This window comes from Triturus cristatus, chromosome 6, assembly GCF_964204655.1.
Source record: "Triturus cristatus chromosome 6, aTriCri1.1, whole genome shotgun sequence".
NCBI lineage: Eukaryota > Metazoa > Chordata > Amphibia > Caudata > Salamandridae > Triturus > Triturus cristatus.
Window position 1 is genome coordinate 821453142 of NC_140589.1, and position 23751 is coordinate 821476892.

A 23751-nucleotide genomic window follows, 5' to 3' on the forward strand; every position below is an offset into this window, starting at 1 on the left:
CCCACATATGGCACCGTCAAACCACTTTCGCCCGTCCTCTGTTTGTCAAAAATCGGCATAACCGGGCCTATTGTCACAGGCACTGTAACAGCCTCAAGATTCTTAGTCAGTTCCCTGATTTTCTCTGTCAGTTCAAAGGTAGTTCTTGCTAGTTCTCTGGTCTTTTCTTCCTCAAGTTCATTCTCCTTTTCTATTTCTCTTTCTCTCTCTCTCTCTCTTTTTCTATCTCTCTCTCTCTCTCTCTCTCTCTCTCTCTATCTCTCTCTCTTTCTCTTTCCGTCAGAGAACAACTGCTTTTCAACTCAGGGGCTGTAGCCTCTGTCTTTATAATCCGCAGGGTGTTTCTCATTGGGGTAACTGCTGTTCCTACCTCTGGGTCTCGTCTATACGGGGGTGGTCTTTTGTAGAGCATGTCCTCTAAGACATCATCATCAGACTCATTTGCCCCATATCTCCTGGTCTCTACATTATGTTCTTTCTCTGTACACTTTCTCCCTCCTGATTCCTCTGCCGTCCTTACAGGATATAATCCCTCGGTCAAACTGGCATCACGCCACCTTCTCATCCGGTCATGATGGGTTTCGCGATCATACTTCCGCCCAAACATGTACCTGTAACTACCTCCACTCCTCTGCTTTTCTCGTTCATGCATTTCGTCTTCCCATTCAGTCAACGCCTCAAACTGCGTTGGCCTAGGCCGAGGCTCTAGATTCATCATCTGTTCCTGTAAATTCCTCAGTATGGCCAGATTAAATGAACCATGTTCTGGGAACGCTAACACTCCATCATCTTTAGTGTACTTCACCCAGTTATCTAACCAAATACAGGTATGATACCCATATTTTGCAACCATGAAGGATGCTGGGGTTCTTATCGGGGGTAATAACTGTCCTTCCCTTGTCACTATGTCTTTATCCTTGTCAAACCAATTCTTCACTTTACTAAGCAAGGATTTTTTCTTCTTTTCCTCAGCGTGGTAATACATCTTTCTTATTTTCCACTAGCTGTTTACTCTTTCTACAACTGTACGATCTCTTGTCCAATTGCAGCGCGACTCACACTAACGCACCAATCCTGGAGCGCCTACGTCACTGACTCAGTCCGCGAATCCCAGTGCGACTCACACCAACGCACCAATCCTGGAGCGTCTACGTCACCCTGTATGTCTCCCAATCCTAGCGCGGCGTACACTAGCACACCAATCTCTGCGCTTCCACCGTTCTAACCCACTGTCCAATCACAGCGCGGTCTCCCTGACGTCAGCAGTCGCTTCTGCTCCGATCTCCTGTCTCCTTCGTCTACCCCTCCTTTACAAGACTACTTGGTAGACTTTGTTTCAACTTCTACAAGTCTGTTAGTTACAACATACAAACATCTCCATTGTCTGCTTCGCTAGCTATAGAACAGCAAAAGACCTTTCCCACGAGAATTCTGCCTTTCCCGAGAGCAGCGCTTACCTCTGCCCTACTACAGAATCGTTACTTCCGTTGATAAAGTAGCACATCCCTCTACTTTACCCTTCTAACAAGCATCAATTAACTGTTTCCCTCCGGAATGCTCCTAAGAGTTTCACAATTAACCAGAATGCCTTCTCATACACGCACTTACACACCAGAAAATGTAGTACATTCACACAGAATTCTGTTTTTCCAGAGAACAGCGAACAGTCTGCTCTACTACAGAATTATATCACACGTTAACAAAGCAGCGCTTACCTCTGCTCTGTCCTTCTAACAGGCTCAGAGAATACCTATTACCTTCCTAGTGATAAGCTTTAACAGAATACCATACGGATCCCTGGGACTCAAAACCAGAACTTCACAGGCAACCTTCGCTACCATATACACTTCTTTCACACAGAAAATACGTTTCTAATGGCAACACACGGCGATGCTACCTCATCGAACCCAGACAATGCGACGCGCAACTTCAATTGTCACACGTTTTCCCCTGTCTGCATACAGGGCCAACAATCCCGCCTTTTCCGAGAGCAACACTCCCTCTGCTCTACTACGGAACTGTCACCGACTCCCTACATCCCAGAAGCCGTTCACAATACATAAAACTCAACACGACTTCAACATATAGTGTTAGTACAAATATCAATCAATAATCAACAAGCCTATATACACGCAATTTCGCCAGATCAAGACAATAGCTAACCATCATTCTGCTACCAAGAAACTGGTGCAGATCAGAGCTTCCAAATCCCCTCTACTTCCACGGACGGAGTGATCTCGCAGTCACACACGCACACACACATCACACGCTGGTGGGGCCCATTACACCAACATTCATCCTACCACTCTTATCAGTGCCTTGTATAAGGGAAACACACCTTTAGATACCTATCCGATCTGCCTGTACTTTGAGGTCAATGCGACCAGCTTAGTTGCTTGTAAATCTAGCGAAGAACATTTCATAGAATACACAAATTAATTCAATAAACATGACAAGAAATAACCACCCGAGACAGAAATTCAAACAATTTGTTCATTTATCTAAAATTTCAGGAAAAGCCAATTAAATGCAAATTCATTTTCTCATATTTACCTATTCTGTCTAAATGTCAGATCCTAAGTCAGAACCGGTCCTCTGTAGAAAAATTAGAGTTTTCTGCCGTCATGTAGAGTCATCGTCCTCTCCGTCAGCATAGGGACCTTGCATCATCAGCTCGGGAAGGAGTGGCGCTAGACCTCTCTAGTCTACTATTATTTATACTAAAATTTTCATTCTATAAAGTTACATTTCTTTATTCAGAACGGATGAATGGCGGAAATAATGTCATCTTGGTACTTTTTCGATATTATGCGAGATTTTCTCACGCATAGAGTGTCCCAACTAATGAATAGCAGAATTGAATGTTCATGACCAATTTGATACTTTCACGGATGTCTCTATTAGGTGAATTTGTTTCAATAGTGAGTTCATAACAAGTTCGTATCAACTTTTCCGTCTTCCAGGGGCTCTTGGCAGATGTCCCGGACTTGTCATCATGCTTATGGCTTTTCAGTTCATCAGGGGTGCAAGGTCACAGGCAGAGCGAAGCCTTTTTGTGAATTTCCATCTACTCGAGTGCAGGCTGCTGGTGGTGGCCATTTTGTAGTAGGCCACATCAGTCAACTTAAGCAAGAATAAACATAAAACAGAATTACTGCACGGAAATGATTATACAGTGTTATTCCCCTGCTAATACCCTTATGTGTATGTATTTATCTAGCCATTTGCGACATCAAAAGCCATTATTGCATATTAATTTAAGCGCAAAACACAATAACATCACATAAGCAACATCGTTTTCTGTTAGTTTGCTCACCAACTTAGTTCACTTTTTATTTAGCCATGCAATAGCATTCCCACGTGTAATTCTCTTGTTAATAAGGTTGATTAGACAACATTCGACAAACTTTTAATAATTAATAATTAATCAGTAGTACTTTTAGTTATAACATGCGAAATTGAAACAGGTATTTGGTTTAAAAGTAAAAACCCTGCTCCATCAGTAGTTCATCGTGAAGACGTAGAACGCGATCCACATCTCTCCAAACAAATCGGCAGCATATACCTGTATTTTACTGTTAAGGTCAGAGAAGTTTAACTGTAAGTGTATGTATGTACAGTACTCAGCTATATTGGTCAGCATGGAAATGAATGCAGTGAAGCAGCACAAATCACAAAAACACATCAAGACAGCAACATTATTTTTGTTCTCCAATATGCATCTGGACAACAATGTTATTTTTACTGTCTAAGACACATCCTGACAACATTATTTTTATTCTCCAAGTCGCATCTTGACAACGTTATTTATTTTTCTCCATGCTCGTCTGGAAAGCAAACTTCTTTTGAGAGAAAAGTTCTGTAGCCTGGAAAGAAAAGATATACATGCATAAATATACATTTCAGCTAAGGCTAATGAAAAAGGAAATACAGTTTTACATTAATTGGTAACTTGAACCCTAAACATAAGCTAATTGTGCAACAAAAAGCAATAGTTATTCATCAACTGCATTGAACAATAACATTACCGGTAATTCAATACGTATAAGCGTTAGTGACAAATTTGACGTTTAGAACACTTCCTGCACCCTTTTCACTAGTTAAAAAAAGAATAAGTGTTACAATTTTTCTTGGATTATTATCGAGAGATTTGACAGAAAATCTAAATACCCCCCACTTCCCCACTTCGAACCAAAGCTCATATGGCACCAAGCAAACGAAGAAAGTCATCACGACCATCCCCAAAGGGTCTCTTTCATTCAAGTATCTATCCATTCATCCTTTCATCCACCTGTTGATATCTACCATTTCACATTTACGTCTGGCATCCATCATTCTTTCATCTATAATCAAGCCTTTAATATTCTGTCCATCCATATCCAAACCTACCTATTAAACCTATCCATCCATCCAGCTACACACCCATACATCTCTCCATCCACATTTTCACTCATTCATCCATCTTTTCAGTCATACATACATCCCCCTTTCACTCATTCATCCATTCCTTCACTCTTCCTTCCATCCATCCTTTCATCCATCCATCCATCCTCCCTTTCACTCATCCATCTATTTTTATACTCATCCATCCATACTTTTAACCATCTTCCCACCCACCCCCTTTCACTCATCCATCCATTCTTTCACTCATCCATCCTTTCTTTCATCCAACCATCCTTTCACTCATCCATCCATTCTTTCACTCATCCACCCTTTCTTTCATTCAACCATCCTTCACTCACCCATCCATCCTTTCTCTTACCCATCGAGCCACCCTTTCCCTCCATCCATCCATCTATCCATCCATTCTTGCTTTCACTCATCCCATCCATCCATCCTTTTACTCACTCACTCAATCATCCATCTACCTTTTCATCATCCACCCTTTCAGTCATCCATCCATCCACCCTCCCTTTCACTCATCCCATCCATCGATCCTTTCACTCACTCACTCATCCATCCATCCTTTCTCTCATCATCCACCCTTTCACTCATCCATCCATCCACCTTTCATTCATCCACTGAGCCACCCTCCCTTTTGCTCATCCATCCATTCTTTATCTAAACCATCCATTCATTCTTTCATCAATCCATCCAACCACCTTCCCTTTCACTTGTCCATGCATTATTTCACTCATCCATCATTATATCCATCCTTGTATTCATTAATCCTTATACCTATCCTTCCTTCCTTCCCTCCACTCACACATTCATTCACCTTTTCACTCACAATCATCATATAATTTACTCACCTTTGTCTGCCAAGTTGCAGACAGAAGAGGCCTATCAAGAACTTCACACCCGCTGTAGCTGGTAAAGTTGGGGGTTCATGATGCCCCAGCATTTTTCCCTTTATTCATCCATCCATCCTTTTGCTCTTCCATCTATCCACCCTTTCACTTTGTCCATCCATCCACCCACCCTGTTACTCCATCTATTCACCCTTTAACTCACCCATCCACACTTCCATCCATCCACCCACCCTGTTACTCCATCTATTCACCCTTTAACTCACCCATCCACACTTTCATCCATCCACCCTCCCTTTAATTCATCCATCCAATCTTTCACTTATCCATTGATTACCCTTTTATCCTTCCATCCATCCTCTCTTTCACTCACCCATCCTTTTTGTCACCCATCCATCCTTACATCCATCCTTTTACTCATTCATCCATCCATCTACCCATGCACCTTTTCATTCACTCACACACCCATCCATCCTTTCACTCATCACGCAGCCACCCACCCACCCTTTCATGTTATTTATGTGCCTTTGTCTGCTGACTTACAGACAGAAGGCAGAAGAGGCTCATCAAGAACGCCACACCCACTGTAGCTGCTAAATATGGGGTTCAGGATGCCCCTGATTATTATTATCATTATGAAGAGCTCAGTTGCACAATACTCACCTCATGACCAAAGTTAATATTACTAGAGTGTAGAAACGACAGAACAGAGCTGGCAGGAAATTCCCAGCCTTACCAAGTTTCCCAGGTCCATACACAACTAACTGCTCTAGTCTGGGTGTTTTACTGTGGATTCTAGGACTTGTAGTCCTTGTTTAGCCATATATAATCAGAACTACAAGTCCCAGAATTGAAATGTAAAAGAACACCCTGGGCTGGAGTAGCTAGTCGAGCCTGAACAAGGTAACCTTGGTATCCATGAGAAAATGGTAGGGTGATAAGGGCCCTAGAAGCCTGGGAGGGGCAGAAATACCCAATTTCAGGCTTCAGCAGCTTGTCTTTCTAATCTTCTAAAGTGCTAAAGACCCAGGGACATACCACAGAAGTTTGCACTGGTGCAAATAAAGACAAACAATCCAGGGAAAATGTCTGCTTCTTTTCTACAGTGTTGGCAAACGATATTTGCACCTGAACAAAACATGTGTTAAACTGATTCCATACAATTTGTCTTGTTGTTTTAAATTACAGCATACATTCTGACAACCTTTCAAATGTCAAATATGGGAGTATGTTTCAGATAAAGTCATTTTATTCTGTAATTTATTACATGATTATCAAAATAGTGCAGAAATATATTTTTTTTCAAAAAGGCCATTTATGGATTAAGATCAGCTGAGTTTTCTATTACACTTTTAAAATGATATATAAACAATACATATGTTAAATATGGTCTTGCAATGCTTTTGTAATATGAACACTGCATCAACATGTACTGGCAAAATCAATAAGTCTGGTTGTAATGTGGTAAAATGGGAAAAAAGATGAACAAGTGGTATCTGGCAGGCAAGACTGGTGGTGTAAAGATGAGCTAGCCAGAAATGACTCGGATGGATGGAGGAGACGTCAACGTGGTGAGAAGCAGGTGGGTTACATGATCGTCATGGATTCATTTTAGTTTAGAGATTGGACACATCAGTTACTGAGGAGGAGCTGTAGGTGGTGTGAAATGAGGATGGATCTTAGGCACCCATTGCTCAAAGACAACGACAAATCATGCAGGTGGGGCCAAAGCAATACTCAGCCATATGTTTCACCTTCATCCACTGATATTCTCTGTCACCTACCCTTTCTCTCCCAGAAACATGATAGAAGTGGTTCAAAGTAACATGACTGCGCCTCTGAAGCATACAAGGTATGCCATCAGGCATGACTGGTAGAGGTAAGAGCGGTGAAATGTTGGAGCGTTTGGGCGGGGCGGAGTCAACATTAGACGGGATAGGGAAAATAAATAAATAAAACCACTTACCTTGCGCTCACCGTATGTCGACTCCCCCCCGCCCCGGCCCTGCCTCACCACTCTTACCTGTACTGGCCACGCCTGTATGCCATGCCACAGTGAGTGCTGCGAATACACAAAAAAAGAGCATTAGGGACAGACTCAGTCAAAGTATTGCGCCACTCTCCATACACACATTGCCTCCCAGCCCACAACAAAATATGTCTTTTCACCAGTCTGAAGCCTCCCTCGTAGGCTGTGCATAAGCTGCAAAATAATTATTGACTCCCATTGTTATGCCACTTCCAGAAACCACTTTAGACTGTGTAAAGTATGGTGCATTCCAGTATCCACCATAGACTGCATGGCATGAGATAAACTTGTACAATGCAAGCAGATTTTGTACAACATAAGCATTCCTTTGACTGCTTCACGGAGGAGGTCAGTAGATGAAAATTCAGGCGATGAAAGATCCCATTGCTGTACAAACTTCACCACATAATTACAAGCTCACATCGAAGCTTATGACATCCTAGACACTCATGAATTGTAGAATGGGTCTCTTCCTTGAGGGTAATGAAAGTACCACTCTAAGGCAGCTGTCTGTAATTGTTCATAGGATGCTTAAACCCCTTTGTATTATTTGTCACCTTTTGAAATGATCATTCTGATGCATGCGTTCCAACAAACAAATGATGGACGGAATGCTGACAATGCAGACATTCTCCCCCAGTCACGAGATCTGGGTTAAATCCATCGTTCTTTTGCCCACTACGCCACCCCAGTTCAGACATGGCCATATGCAAATCAGTCTTGACCCTGTGCCTCATGGGAACAGTCCAACCCGAACTGCCAAGCCCTGTCTTCCCTGGACCGGAATCAAGCATCCTAGGACCGGTTTCTGGCTATCAGCCGTCATCAGCCAGGATAGCTCGACTCCAGTGGCGTAGTGAGCACGGGACCCACGTCTGGGCATACCCATTCCACTTAGGGTGAAAAGCGTTCCAACAAACAAATGATGGACGGAATGCTGACAATGCAGACATTCTCCCCCAGTCACGAGATCTGGGTTAAATCCATCGTTCTTTTGCCCACTACGCCACCCCAGTTCAGACATGGCCATATGCAAATCAGTCTTGACCCTGTGCCTCATGGGAACAGTCCAACCCGAACTGGCTGATAGCCAGAAACCGGTCCTAGGATGCTTGATTCCGGTCCAGGGAAGACATGGCTTGGCAGTTCGGGCTGGACTGTTCCCATGAGGCACAGGGTCAAGACTGATTTGCATATGGCCATGTCTAAACTGGGGTGGCGTAGTGGGCAAAAGAACGATGGATTTAACCCAGATCTCTTGACTGGGGGAGAATGTCTGCATTGTCAGCATTCCGTCCATCATTTGTTTGTTGTAACGCTTTTCGCCCTAAGTGGGATGGGTATTCCCAGACGTGGGACCCGTGCTCACTACGCCACTGGAGTCAAGCTATCCTGGCTGATGACGGCTGATAGCCAGAAACCGGTCCTAGGATGCTTGATTCCGGTCCAGGGAAGACATGGCTTGGCAGTTCGGGCTGGACTGTTCCCATGAGGCACAGGGTCAAGACTGATTTGCATATGGCCATGTCTAAACTGGGGTGGCGTAGTGGGCAAAAGAACGATGGATTTAACCCAGATCTCTTGACTGGGGGAGAATGTCTGCATTGTCAGCATTCCGTCCATCATTTGTTTGTTGTAACGCTTTTCGCCCTAAGTGGGATGGGTATTCCCAGACGTGGGACCCGTGCTCACTACGCCACTGGAGTCAAGCTATCCTGGCTGATGACGGCTGATAGCCAGAAACCGGTCCTAGGATGCTTGATTCCGGTCCAGGGAAGACATGGCTTGGCAGTTCGGGCTGGACTGTTCCCATGAGGCACAGGGTCAAGACTGATTTGCATATGGCCATGTCTAAACTGGGGTGGCGTAGTGGGCAAAAGAACGATGGATTTAACCCAGATCTCTTGACTGGGGGAGAATGTCTGCATTGTCAGCATTCCGTCCATCATTTGTTTGTTGTAACGCTTTTCGCCCTAAGTGGGATGGGTATTCCCAGACGTGGGACCCGTGCTCACTACGCCACTGGAGTGAAGCTATCCTGGCTGATGACGGCTGATAGCCAGAAACCGGTCCTAGGATGCTTGATTCCGGTCCAGGGAAGACATGGCTTGGCAGTTCGGGCTGGACTGTTCCCATGAGGCACAGGGTCAAGACTGATTTGCATATGGCCATGTCTAAACTGGGGTGGCGTAGTGGGCAAAAGAACGATGGATTTAACCCAGATCTCTTGACTGGGGGAGAATGTCTGCATTGTCAGCATTCCGTCCATCATTTGTTTGTTGTAACGCTTTTCGCCCTAAGTGGGATGGGTATTCCCAGACGTGGGACCCGTGCTCACTACGCCACTGGAGTCAAGCTATCCTGGCTGATGACGGCTGATAGCCAGAAACCGGTCCTAGGATGCTTGATTCCGGTCCAGGGAAGACATGGCTTGGCAGTTCGGGCTGGACTGTTCCCATGAGGCACAGGGTCAAGACTGATTTGCATATGGCCATGTCTAAACTGGGGTGGCGTAGTGGGCAAAAGAACGATGGATTTAACCCAGATCTCTTGACTGGGGGAGAATGTCTGCATTGTCAGCATTCCGTCCATCATTTGTTTGTTGTAACGCATTCTGATGCATGAGCATTGTTTTTGCCCAAAATTCAAGCGCAATTACTCTAAGAGAGAAAATGACCATTCAGTTTTTGGGGACTCATTAATGCACCAGGCTCTTGCACAAAATGTGACAGCAAAATCTGAAAACTTTTCCTAGTATTTAAAACTATAAGAAATGCATTTTCCCATGAAAACAAATGTGAATACTGCCATAAATGTGGAACAGAAACCGCACCAGTAAATATCTGATCAGCTTGTGAGATTCAGCTAACCAAGGCTCCTTAAGCATGTTTCAGTTTTATTTCTATTTTATTTGTCATTTCAAATTTATATGAATTCATCGGCAAAAACAGAACAAAAATGTAAATCATAAAAATATAAGACAGAATTTAAAATGATGAAAAGGAATAGAAAAGTATAAGTATTGGAAACAGGGCATGAAATCATGAAAAAGTAAGCAACAGATGGCACAAGTGATTCTAGCCTGTTTACACCAGTGCAACATTTGTCAAGATTGCGGTATAGAACACATTGGTCAATACAAACTGGATAAAAACTATACATTAATTAAAAAGGCAAATCGAAAACTCTAATTGGTTAAAACAAAGAGTAACAGAGAATAGTCCCACTTTGAGCATTCCCCAGCTCCAAACAGTGAGCTGTGTTTGGTCCAGGGCTCAGGTTTTCATTATTCAAGCATTTACTTCTTATGAACCAGACTGCTTTTAAAAATCAAGCCACAGGGAGCCCTATCATTGGATTGGTGTCAGTTTTACAGATTTGTAGGGCCTCCTGGTAGTGCCTGGTCCCCATATTTAGACTGAGTGGTTTGATCCATTTGGCTTGCAGGATTTGATATGCTGGACAAAAGAAAAAAGTACATGCTGGCCGTTTTCGCGACCAGCATTGTACACAGGGCATTTGTCTTTGCTAGTCGAACCGTTGGACCAAATACTCGTGAAGCAGGCTAAAGGAAGGGTATCCATCCTTAGCTGAATATAAAGCTTTCTTGTGAGCGGATTTTGCAGAAAATCAAGAAATTCTTCTTGCTGCTTGTCTTCAGTTAGGAGGGCCAGAATGACATTTTGCAGGCAAAACTATGCTTGGGGTGATAATACAAGATTCAAACCGAAATGTATTCAAACCTACATGTGTATAATTTTGCCAATCAATATGGTCAGCTAATTATATTGCTTAAGGCTGCTCTATAGTGGGCCAGTACTTCAGTTGACCAAAGCCTAAGCCACTACAAGATGGGTTTCAGTCTGGCGCCTTCGCTTATCTTATTCAGGTTTACGTCCAAGTGCAGTGGAAGCAAGTGGGAGCTCTGCATGCTGATCCTTCTCAAACACTCTGTCTCATCCTCCGACACCATCTCCATTCTGTTTCGTTCATCACTGACCATTCACCTTCAATGGTTTCAATTCGCTCACTCTGAGATACCGTACTTCCCATATAAATGCTGTAACTATGCTACTTCTCATTGAGGACACTGTTCCATCAAAAGCAAAGTCAAAAATCTGGTCATTATTTAGCCACAGCCCCATTCTCAATTGAGAGAGGCAGGTGTCAACACCACTGTGATATCTCGTACTCTCTCTTGGCCAGTCATGTAAAATGCAGAATGTGGTGCTGTAGCTGCCTAAGGGATTCCACAAGTATCAGTTGAGGGCTGTGGATGGGACGTCTGGAGAATAAATGTATTCCTTGAAGAAAAACCACTCACCAGTCTCCTGTGCAGTCATTTCCATTTCATCAACTTCACAACCACTTTCTCCCAAATATAGCTCCTCCAAACATCCTGCCACTCATCACTACAAAACACCACCCCACTGATGGACACCAGTAAATGTGACTATGGCAATGTCCTGTTTTCGCCCATCTCTCATGGCCGTTCATCTAATTTCCCCACATGCAAAAGCTCAGACCAATCATGTCTCAACAAAATAGCCTTGTTACCTTACCTTCAAACTGCATTGAAGCTTTAACACTCATATCTGCAGAATAAAATCTAGCTTCACCATCTTGCCAACTAAGATTCAAAACAGCCAGTGTTCTAACGGTCCCTGGAACTAACTGTAGAAACTGAGGTAAAGGCTCTTGTCAGTCATTGACCCTCGCATTTGCAATACCTCTCCACACTTGTGGAATCACTTACCAATAAAATTAAAAACCATAATAAAGTCATGCAATAACATATCCGGTATGGCATATGAGTCTCACAGAAGACTAGAAACAATTATGTCATGAAGTGAGTGCTAAACTAAACAAATGAACATAAATGTTTGTCTAGAAGCATGGTGTGAAAATGAAGTGGCTACAGAAGGCTAGGTAGATGGAGTTGACTTCAGTGGCGTGGGTTAGATGAAATAAAAATGTAGGGGCAGATTTATCATGGCTTTGCACTGGTGCAAAGTCACAAAAAGAGATGCATTCCATTGCAAAGTCTTGATAAAGTACTTAACAGTATAACACTTTATTTGCACTGGAAGGCTGATTAAAAGTAGCACAAGCAGGTCTTTGTGCTACATTGTGTTACTTTGCATAGTTGGTACAAAGACAGTCCAATAAAACCACTCATGGATCTTGACACGAGGACCTATCTACTATCATGGGTAGACAGAGCTTGTCACCCCAAAAATATCTCTCCTTGAGGCAGGCTCCAATCTTTTCTATCTTTCCATTTGTGTACACCACACATACAAATTGGGAAGGTTTATAAGTAAGTCTAAGCAAAGTATTTTATACTGCAGGGGTATCCTTCCAGTACAAAACCTATTCTAGACCTATGCAGACCCCTTTGCACTATAGTGATAAAGGTGTGTGCCTGGTGCTAGGCAGCCATAAAAATGAGCTGTGCTTGGGAAGAGGGCAGCAGTGCCATGTCTTTGTAGATTTGGCAGTATCCCACTCTTGCTCTATCATGCAATGCAGCACAGAAACTTAGCTGGTTGTGCTGCATTGCATGAATAGTACATTTGCCCTGTGGAGCTTAATAGCATCTTCAGTGGTGCAGAGGAAATAATAGTTTAGAGTTTGGTAGATCATATGGGGTGGGGCAGGGAATAAAACATTACAGTAGATTTGAAGAGAATTCACTGCTTGAGAATTATAACAGAGCACACCCTGGGGGCAAAGGAAATAAACACAATTCCATCCACAGATATTTCATCACTTACCCTCTGCAATGAGATGCATAACCAATGCACTGCTGCTCTTTTGTGTTCCACCTGAGGTAGGAAAGTCTGGCAACTATGAAGATGCCAAAAAAAGCATCAGACCAGACCGCAACACACACCCACAACAGAGCCGTCTATTTTGACCAGACTGTAGTTCCCCTGTTGTCACATTATCAACTTTTGAAATATTGACCTTTAGATATATAGGGACCAAAATGCCTGTTTGTCACTGTCAAACAGGAATGTAAAATTATAATAAAAAACTGGTTCTGTTTGTAAATCTGTTTTCTGTGCACAGGGCTGAAGCTTTAAGTGAGGTAAGAAAGCCTGATGGCGTCATCTACTGGGGGCGCCAAAGTACTGCATAAAGCCTGAAAAATTTATTTTTGGAGTGTTTGGGAAGTGATTTGGCAAAATTCCTCTATGCTATTTGTGCTGAAAACTCAGACGGTTTCTTTCTGCACAGAGAACCATAATGGAGAAGTGGGGTTAAGAGGAAAGCGCATGATTGGAGAGGGGGAAGGGGTTAAACATAAAAGCAACCTTAGGAAAGACAATGTGAAAGAGAGGTGGTTTCTGGCCACTTAGAATCATGGTGTAAGGATGAAGCACTCAGGCCGGACTAAGAAGGATGGAGATCAGTGTAGCGACGGTAGGCAGTTGAGAGGTTGGACCAAGGAGTTATAACCTGGTGTGAGTGCAAAGGAAAGGGTTTCTTTGATTGGCCTATTGTTACCTTTATAGAAAAAACCTGGGAGGAGGGATGATTGGGTTTTAGAATAGCCAGTGCTGACGAATTAAGAAAATTAATGATCTAGGCCATTCCTTAACATTGAAACATAAAATAAGCAAACCCATTCTTAATCCACTGATTTCCTCTCCTTTATGCATTGACTTCCGCTAGCATAAGTTGTGAGGCTTTTGCTCTGTTCTATTTCTAGTGGGTCAGTTCTGGATTGTTGCTGTGAAGACACCCAAAAAAAACCATCAGGCAAGATCCAGCCCAAGAACCATCCCCTCAATCCGCACACATGCTCTCTTTGCTCACAATAAACGATTTTTTGCTTAAGTTTAAGTCTGTTCATTTTATAAGATGGTTGCTTTTCACTGATGTTCAGCCTTACAGATGATTCTCTAAGTAAGGAAACAGCTTATGTTTAAGTGTGTCCGATTTGTAAAATGGTGGACGATTACTTTTGCAAATCTGGTACAGTGCCTAAAAATTAGTTTTTTGGTAATATGTAACCTAATTAGTTTGTTTACTGTGAATAGTTTCAAACTGGAAATGAGATTGATGGTATGTGATAAGGAATATGTCAAGGGAAGAAATGTTAGCATCCGTTTATCCAGACATAGAGGGAAAGACAAGGAAAGGGGGTTCCTGGTCAGTGATACTCATGTAGTGGGCCATGAGCCTCGATTCCATTGCTGCTGATGAGCTGGTGCACATCAGAAAGTGGATATGGGCCACGTGGCCCTGCAGCAGAGGATGACCATTTCTGCCGCCAGAAGCAGCTCCATATGTGGTGATTCTTGCCGGTGTTCCGGTACTTGCCAGGGACAAACAAGAGACCTATCAGGAACTTAAAAATAAGGTTGTACACTGGCTCACTAAAAATAGGACCCTCCCCAGTGACATCAATGGGGAAATATTACATGTAAGAAGGTTGGAATGTGTTGGTTCTAGGCCAAAGGATATCAAGGGAGATGTAATTATTATAAACTTTAGAGACCGTAGGGTTTTGCGCCACATAGTAGACTGGTATACCCCTACTAGTGGCCCAGGTATTTCGACACATGCCCTAAGTTATTTTTACCCACGTTCTCTTCTGTTAAATCCGCAAAATTCACACATCTTATCCAGACCCATCGCCCAACCTTTTTACCCATCTCTTCCCACCTCAAATAGATTTGCCATCCTCTCGAGTCTGGACGACCTAGATTGACTTTTTCAGCTAAACAACGAGCCGAGTAACAATGACATCCAAAGCACTCTTCAACCCTCTTTAGAGGCAGATGGTTACTACCTTAAGATTAATACCGCGAGCCCAGGCAACCTTGAAACCAACATAGCGACACCCATCAATGCCTATAGCTTGAACTCTGAGCATAGTCCCCAATGTGATGGCTTAAATACATCACTGAATCAATTCCAGTCTGAAGTTACGGTATGTCCGTTAGATCTATCTGCTCCCTGCCAGTTAAATGACACTCCTGAGCATTTCAAAGGCGCCACGGGTAGCAACATCGATATTAACAATAAACCTATGGCCGTAAGGCTCTTGTCATGGAATGTGGCAGGTCTCCTCAATAAATTGTCGAACCCTTCATGGATCCAATCTGTCTCCACTTCTTGTATCATTTGTTTACAGGAAACATGGTCCATTGATGAACTCCATCTTTTAGGTTATAAGACCTTACACACCCCAGCATTGCTGAGCCCGCATGGTAGGAGTAGAGGCGGATTAGTGACTTACATATCTGTAGAGTCAGGTATATCATCCACTAACTTTTTTGGGACTGAAAATTACCAGATTATCTCTTTAAAAGGTAATCGTCTTAATAACATTACCTTGGTCAACTTTTATAATAACATACCTAGTTCCCGTTATGAAACGGTTCTAAACGGTTTAAAGGCAGATTTAATTAAAGTGGAGTCCCATCTTCAAACAGATATGTTGCTTATATGGGCAGGGGACTCCAACTGCTCCCTGTGTCCACTGAGTACGGGTGGCACCTGTGGTCTAGACTCTATTAGAAGCGATACCACTTCTCACTTTCGGCATTCGACATTAGGCGACCTTCTGAATGGATTAATATCGCATTTTAATGTGTCATATGCGAATGAATTATGTAGTCCTCCGAAAGATTTTAAACCAACTTATAATGGGAGAGGTTGCCACTCCACAATCGACTATATCTTGATATCCTCAAGGTACACAGAGCTTATTACCAACTGGGAGACACTGGACTGTGCCATCAGTGACCACTACCCATTAACGGCATCTATTAGAACAGTCACCACATCAAAGGATGATTTAAGGGTAAACCCGTCCCACACCCCGCCCATTACTTTGGGTTGCACGATGGGACTTTACCTTAAATGGGACAAAGTGGTCCCTCCTGTGTTCCTTAACACTCTGATTAATAATACACACGAGCATATCCAGACATGTCTGTCCACCTCAGAAAGCCCACAGGCAATTAGAAATGCTTTCTCCATTATATCAAGGGAGATTAAGAATTTACTCTCTAGGGCACCTAAGAAATTTTCACAGAGCAGTATTGGCTGGTTTGATCGATCATGCACCAAGGCCTTGAAACGTTTAAAAATAACCCTGCAAAATAAACCCCGTAACATATCGGAAATTAGAGACGCTAGACAAAAATATCGTGCAGCACGGGTGTCAAGAACTAAACAGTTAAAAACAGAGGCGAGGCAAGCGTTACAGGAAGCTGTAAACAATAGGGATAACACCGCCTTCTGGAAAGCTGTTAATGCACCTTTTCTGAAGGGTATTCGAGATGTTAAACTCGAGATGGCTATACCCGCTGATATCTGGGTTGACCACTTTGGCACACTATACGATATAAGTGACGCTATGGTCCCTACAGCTTGTCTGGATTCCCACCATAACCAAGACAAAGAGCTGAATGCTCCCTCTCTTTTTCCCTTAGACCTTATTTTTGATTGTACTGAGGTCCTTATGGCATTGACTGAAAGCCCCTCTGGGAAGGCCCCCGGCCCTGACTGTGTTCCTATTGACGTTTTTAAAGCACAGCTGGACTTATGGGCCCCCCTGTTAACAAACGTCCTAAATTCCCTGAATCAAACAGGTTTTATAGACACATGGCCCGAAGCGGTCGTTGTCCCGATTTTTAAAAAGGGTGATAGGAACAATCCCTCTAACTACCGCCCTATCTCTTTGCTCGACTCTCTCATGAAAGTCGCAGGGCGCATTATTTTAAATCGGATGCATGACTGGTTGGGTGAACATGACATTATTTCAAATTTACAATATGGTTTTAGACAGGGCAAAGGTACTATTGAGCAAGGTCTGAATTTGACCCTTATTATTGCAAAATATACTCAGGCAAGAAAGGGGAACCTGTTTGTGACCTTTGTAGACCTCAGTTCTGCATTTGACTGCGTTAACCATGAGATGCTTTGGGAATCCCTGGCCGAGATTGGCATTGAGCTCCCCATTCTCGCCTTTATTAAAGAGCTATATAGGGGTGCATCAGCTCGTGTCAGATATGGCAGACAAGGAGAGTGCTCGGATAGGTTTTACATTAAAAGAGGTGTAAGGCAGGGCTGTATTTTAGCTCCCTTACTGTTCACTCTCTATATAAATTCAGTAGGCCAGTATCTTAACAGAAATGATCACGATTACCCCACTATAAATGGGAAACCCATACCCATATTACTTTACGCGGATGACGCCGCAATTATGTCACAGACCCGCATGGGCCTCCAACGTGCAGTAAATAATTTTACAGAATTCATGTCACACCGAGGTCTAAAAATTAATGCATCAAAGACTTTTACTATGTCTTGCGGCCTGGGAATAGGGAAAAGAAAATGCTCCATTTTCATTAACGGTAGCAAGCTTGAAAGTGTTGATAGGTTCCCCTATTTGGGCATTACCTTCGAGAAGAAGGGCTCCTGGCGGGCTGCTGCCCAAGCTAGAGGAGTTGCCTTTTCTAAAGCCATAGGGGCACTTACAAATTTCTCGAAAAAACTAGGGGGACGGCCGATCATCCCCTTATCACAGATCTACCGTGCCAAGTGCGTTTCCACATGCACATATGGATCAGGGATTTGGGGTATTGACCAGGCAGACCCCATACAACGCTCTGAGAACCGTTTTCTAAGATACCTTTTGGCAACACCAGCCGGCACTTCTGTTTTCGTTTTGCATAAAGAACTTGGTTTTACATATATTATGGACATGATAAAATCTGCACCCGTTATATTATGGCATAAAGTGTGGACTACCCCTGAAACACACCTCAACAGGGAAATTATTATGGACTGTCTCAGCCTGAGCAATGTGCATAGTTTAAAATGGCTGAACTATGTCAGAAAGATGCTACACGACATGGGACACCCAGAATTTTTCACTGATCCAGCCACCCTAAATAACATCCCTAGAGTGACTCTAAAACGCTTGGCCATTAGCCACCTGGCAAATCGACGCTGGATCACTGAAAACACCAAGTATACTGTACAGGAACATCAACTCTGCACTACTGTGGAAGGGATGCAACACTATCTTTCTGTAATTCCTTCTCCTTTCTCCCGCATGCTCGTGACCCGGCTCCGCACTGACACTTTTTTCAGACTGTTGACATTCCCTAATCAGAACTGTTGGTCGAGAAACTTGGAGAAATGCCCATGTGATGGCCTGTCATCTCAGTCCAACATTCACTGCATCCTTTTTTGTAAATTTTACCAACTGCCAAGGGTTGCCTATCTGAAACCGCTGCTCAAATCCTGGGGACTTCGTTCCTGCAGGGCAGCCTATCTTAAAATGAAAGCTTTAGACAGCCCTCTAGCTATCGCAGTGTATTCTTTTTATTTAAAAAAGATTTTAATGACTAGGGCTTCTATGCACCCATAAAAGAACACATTGCTTTTATGCTCATTTATTGAATTTGATATGTCTACTATCACTCTTTTAAACTTTTATTTTATTTCATGATGTGATAATGTGATTTTATTGTACTTTTATGATAATGCTTTTGCATGTCGAATAAAGAATTTTGACTTGACTTGACTAATTAGTTTGTTTACTGTGAATAGTTTCAAACTGGAAATGAGATTGATGGTATGTGATAAGGAATATGTCAAGGGAAGAAATGTTAGCATCCGTTTATCCAGACATAGAGGGAAAGACAAGGAAAGGGGGTTCCTGGTCAGTGATACTCATGTAGTGGGCCATGAGCCTCGATTCCATTGCTGCTGATGAGCTGGTGCACATCAGAAAGTGGATATGGGCCACGTGGCCCTGCAGCAGAGGATGACCATTTCTCTACCCCTCAGAACTGCTTCAACCTAGTCATGTGCTCCCGCTTTGCCCTGTGCTCTATGAGGCTCTGGCTGGGTGCACCTTTCTGGTACTTTACCATCATCTTTCAACCTATCCGCAATCTAACCATGCCCCAGCACACTGCAGTGATGTACCACAGTCATGCTAACCCCACACACATGATCATCTGCCTCTTCATCCATTCTTGTGCTTTTTCTTTCCTCTAGCCATCAATCCATGGACTCATTTACTCTACAATCACCCAAGAACTCACTCCTCCATCTAGGCATCTTTTAAGTTTGATCATCAGCAATCTAGAGGTAGAGCACAGGGTCCATTTTAGGATAAAGTATTTAAGTATCTGGCAAGATTGCTACCCACATTAACAAACCTACCACACCCGCAACAGATCCCTTTATCTTCACCAGCCTGTAGTTTCTTACTCCTTGCCTTCTGCAGGCATCAGGTAAGAGACCTTTCTCTGTCTCATTTCCAGTGCACCCGGGTGGGATGACTGCTGTGAAGACATCAAAAATGAAAAAAAGAGAATCAGGCTGGATCCAGTCCAAGGACCATCCACTCTATCAGCACATACATTTTCTGTCTGCCTACAAAGAGTAATCTTTTGCTTTTCACAGGCATGCAGTCTATAGGTGATACTCTAAACATAGAGATGCCTCTTTTTTAAGCGCGCCCACTTTGTCAGATGATGGAGGATTATTACTAGTCAATCTGGTATAGTGTTTAAAAATGTGTTTGGTGTAATTTGCAGCCTAATGAATTTGGTTACTGTGAATATGTTTAGAATGGAAATTAGATTGATTGTATGCAAGAAGAAGCCCTGCAGGGAGAGGAAACATAACCAACTATTTATCCAAACATCAAGCTAAAGACAAGGAAGAGGTTCTTGAGCAGCAAAAATCATTCTGTGAGGATGAAGAGTCCAGGCAGCACTCAGTAGGATGGAGGGGCTGAGGGTGTACTATACAGTTTTTTCCCATTTGCTAACAATGCATTCTTCCTTTGCAATGCATGGATGTTAAGGCATCCATGTGGTGCAATGCAGTTGCGTAATTACCGTTTCAGCCCCTAGCAACATTTGCATTTTACTTGGGCTGAGTACTACTTTCCTCAGAGCACTGACCACCTTAGATGTAAAAGACACACCATGTTGTGCTGCGGGCCATGGCTCAGCCCGTGGCGCTGCCTGCTTCATCATCGCGGGCCATAGTGCAGCCTACGACGCTCCCCGTGGCGCCTCCTTCTCAGGCGTGTCGTGGTGCTGCCCGCTGTTTCAGCATCGTGGTTGCACTCTGCGATGCTTTTGTATAGTCAGGCCCTCTGCAGCACCACACGGCAGCCTGTTAATGCTCATTAATACACAGCAGGAACACCTCAGCTCCAATTTTGGATCTGCGGCTTCCAGTACTTTTATTGGGCATATTTTCACTCCCTTTTGTTTTGCACATTTCACTGTGGCTTTCAATATATTATTCTGGTGACATCTTGTTACTTCTTCTCCCATGAGTCCTCAGTCTTGTTTCCCAGAGGGCCTTGGGAAGGTTCTTTGTTTTACCCTTTCCAAGATGGCGACCTTTCCTATTCCTTATGTTTCCTTTTCCCATACAAGATGGCAACTGCTTATTTCCTGTTACCTTACTTCCTGTTACATCACTTCCTGCCTATGGGTATTTAAGGGGCTGAATCCTTCATTGCCTTGCGTTGCAATACTCATTACTCCTGCTGGTGTGTCCTCGCTCCTGCTGGTGACCTTTGCTCCTGCTTGGTGTATTTGTGCTTCCTGTTGGCACACTTTTGTTTCCAGTTGACGCTTCCTGTTCCAGTTTGGATTCCTTTAAACCTTCCACTCCTATTTGGAATTTTTGCCTTCTATTCTCCTCTCCTTGCTGGTGATTGCTCTCATTTGTGGGTTCTTTCCTTCCTTTCTGTTCTTGGAGTCTCTGCAATCAACAGAGGTTTTTTTCTACAGGGTTTTTTCCTCTTGGGACTTCTTTTGGAAGGCACAGTCTGCTCTGGCTTTTCATTGTCGGCAGCACCTTGCCTAACCAAAAGGGTCACCCTTACCTCAGACAGACCAGAACCCTCAAGAGCGGAAGTTGAGAACCTCTCCGACACACCAGAACTGGTAAATTCATTACAAGTCCTGACACACAAATGATGAACAAAAGCGGAACAAATTTAACATTCACCCCCAGTCAAGAGATCTGGGTTAAATCCATTGTTCTTTTGCTCAACATGCCACGCAGGGTTTAGACCCAGCCATATGCAAACCAGTCTTGACCCTGCTCCTCATGGGAACAGTCCAGCCCGAACTGCCAAGCCAGGTCCTCCCTCGACCAGAAACAAGTATCCTGGGACCAGTTTGGGGGCATCACCCCTCACCAGCCAGGCTAGATTGAATCCAGTAACACAGTGAGCCCGAAGCCCACATCTGGGCATACCCAGCGCACTTATGTGAGAAAGCAAAAGACACAAAAATGATGGATGGAATGTGGAACAAATAAAACATTCTCCCCCAGTCAAACGATCATAGTTTATGAGGATGAGCATGACTTTATTAGAGATTACAACAAGAAATATTGAAAGAAAAGTTGCCAGAAGGTTCGGGAGAAATGAAGTTTGAGTCAAAAGAAGAGATTGGGATTAAAAAGTCACAAATATACCCTAGTCTTAGAATTTGGAAAGAGGAAGAAGGGAGTATATGTTTAATGTGAATAGGACGTAGTGAGCATGATGGGCTGAATAAAGTAGAGAATAGTGCATGTGCTTATAATGATCTATTAAATAAGTTTTATATGCTAGGAATAATTAACATTATGTTTAAAGGCATTTATTACATTTGCAATAAGACTGATTATTGTCATTTAGCTTTTGTGTTTCCTACATCTACCACAGGAATACTTTGAGAAAAGTGAGTGTAGTGCATCATGGAAGAGTGAAGAGAGAAAGTACAGGTCAACAAGTGCTAGATGTGTTCGGTGTTTTAATTCCTCCTAAATTGATGACTTTAAATGACAATTAGATTAAAAATGTTTTTACTTTAGTGGAGTGTTCGGCAAGTAACATAGCTTTAACTAAGATGAATGAAGATATGTTTGTGATACGATTTATGATAGTACATAACTACCTTGCTTTAGAAATGCTTTTGTTGAAAGAATGAGGTGTCTGTCACATAGTAGGAGGGCAGTGCTGCACTTAAGTCCCAGATAACAGTGGGAGTATTAACAAATATATTTTTAATGTAACTGATATTGTCAGTTTGATTTATCCAATGGGAGAACCTAGAATTTGGGAGGAGATAGGTTCATGATTTGGTGATACTGGTAAAGTTTTACTAATGAAAATACGCATTGTACTAATAGTAATATATCGAATTATAATGAGAGCTGTCCTAATTCAAGCCTTTTGAAGCAATTTGTATTAAGGGTTTATGTTGCAATTGAGAGGCAAGAAAAAGAGGCCAACATTACCAATGTGTAAAGAAGAAATTGTTCTTGATTAGATGAAGCCAAAATGTATGATGACCTGAAGACCTTGTAAGAGGAAAAATTGTCAAACCAAGAATGATTGATGAAATGTTGTAGTGGAGTAGGGTGATGATTAGTGTGATAATTATCAGATGGAGGAAATGTTAGTGAGTTTTAATTTACTAGAAAATAATGATACATTTAGGCATGCTTCATTTAGCACAACTAGACTGCAGCATGCTGCACTGAAAATCATTCATGAAATACTGCTGAACGTGCATGTTTATTTTCTAAGTTTAATTAAAATACAACCTCAGTCCTAGTCTCTCTATATAAATGTCTGATCTTCTGCTCTTCGGAGGGAAGGGGGAAGGATGCCTTATTGAAACAATGTCAAAGCTGCTTAGATGAGCTCTGCTGGTAGTTGAACAAGCCATTGAATTTATGTATATCCTAAGCATGAGTTCATATCTTTAATAAATTATGTGCAGTTTTAACCAATAGGATGCTTGAGGAAGTAGGAGTTTTGAGTGGTGTTGTACAAACTAATAGACTGATTGGTTATAATAAACAAAATATTACTATCTAACCCTTCCAAGTAATTTTATGTCACAAAATGAGTATGCCTTCTGTTCCTGAAACATTATCAAACAATGTGCTATTTGGAGTTGAGCCAGACCTGTTGCCTCCAGATATTTTGCTTCAAGACGGTTGCTTTGAGATTTGTTGATCTGTCCATAGAGCTCTTTAAACTTTGGTTTGGAAGACAGACCGTATGTCAGTTTGCTATTAATTTACTAATTTTCTTTTCTGTAATAAAAATATATTTTGTGTAAACCCACAAGGTTGATAACATTAGAATGTTGTTGTGTGCAGTTTTATTGACTGCTTTGGATTAAGTGTATGAAAGGCTCAGATAGTCCTGTTCCCACCTAAACAACCCTCTTTATTTATTAATTAGATAGTCAACATTGACATGAATGTTGTTTTACCAGAAGGTTACACTTACTACTCACTAGGAGATTAAGGATGCCCTACTGATTACATTGATTTGTCCTTGATATCTAGCAAATATACAATGCTGCAAAGAAGATCGGTGATTGGTTAACTATTTGGTTGATATTTGTGCCACCAGGGACCCCAAACAGCCCTACCATTTAAATAGGATAAAGTTAT